This window comes from Nannospalax galili, unplaced genomic scaffold (genome assembly GCF_000622305.1).
Source record: "Nannospalax galili isolate Female #2095 unplaced genomic scaffold, S.galili_v1.0 scaffold734, whole genome shotgun sequence".
Lineage (NCBI taxonomy): Eukaryota > Metazoa > Chordata > Mammalia > Rodentia > Spalacidae > Nannospalax > Nannospalax galili.
In genome coordinates, this window is record NW_008337073.1 from 1755491 (window position 1) to 1756837 (window position 1347).

Here is a 1347-nt window from a genome sequence, read left to right on the forward strand (position 1 = left end):
AAAGTCTAAACGTGAACAAGCAAATGAAAACAGCATAAGTTGACAGATACTCCTACAAGGAATAAATCAAAGGATGGAGACAGCTGGAAGATCTGATTAATTCTGCAGGCATCAACACATTACTGATATTTAAGATGTGAAATGAATTCTTCTGCTAGGAGTGGGATTGGAATAACATTCCTGGAAGGTGTTTTGGTAACATGTAAAGAGCCAATTAAAAATGACCATTAGTTTTTTTTCTTTTGAGACTCAGTCGTGCTTTTGGTCATGAGCTTGAGCCTTTAAGGGCTTGAGTCCTCCAGCCCAAAGCCAGATCTTGATATGTATCCCAGGCTGGCCCAGAACTTGTGATCTTCCTACCTCAGTCTCCCAAGTATTGGGATTATAGGCCTGTGCCACTCATCTTTTAACATCTGATTCAATAATTCTACTACTATGAATTTATTCTAAGAAGGAAAGGGATAAAGTTGATGGAACAAAGATGCATTGTTTTTAAGAATGAAAAGTAGAAAAGCAAAGCTTTTACAAGATACTATTTAGTTCATACCTGAGAAATATAAGAAATTCTTTGTGGTACTAAATAATATCAGTGTCTAGATTGTTTACAGCAAAGATCTTTCAGATATCTAACAAAATCAACAAATGTTAGAGTGTTTACTATTAATAGCTGTGATTCTAGGTTGTGGGGTCAGAGTAGTCAACAACAGGGGTAGCTTCATCCCCTGGCCTGCTGGAGCTTATGTTCTAGTGTGATAACATAATACTGAAACAAAAATAAATGTGTAGTATATTACACAGTGAACACTGGAAGGAAGCAGTGTTAGCCATGGGGAACAGCCAATTTGGGGAGTTATCAGTCGTCTAGGAAGACAGGGTAATATGATTTTATAGATGGTATCATGGCAAATCTCACGAATAAGAGATTTTTTAGCAGAGCTCTAAGACAGAAAGAGAGTCTCACAGGTAGGAACAAAGAAAGACTATTCTAGAAGAAGTAGCAACTTCAAAGGCTCTGAAGTCGAAGCACATTGAGTATATTCTTGGAAGAAGAAAATATGAGTAGATGAGCTGGGGTAGGGTGGCAGATGCAGTCAGTAGTGAATGTAGGCCACATGGGCCTGGGGTGGCTACAAGGCCTTTGACCTCAAGCAAGAAGTTAAGTCACCAATTAAGCCTTCATTGTACAGCCTAATTTTAGACTACCAATAAATTGCTTGCTGATTTTCTGCTAAAACATACTTCCGATATTTTTCATCTTTTGCGTAAATGTGTCTTGTATGGCTCAAACCTAAGAATAAGAACATTAAAGGAATGAAACAGTGAATGGTTAAAAACTAATACTACCTA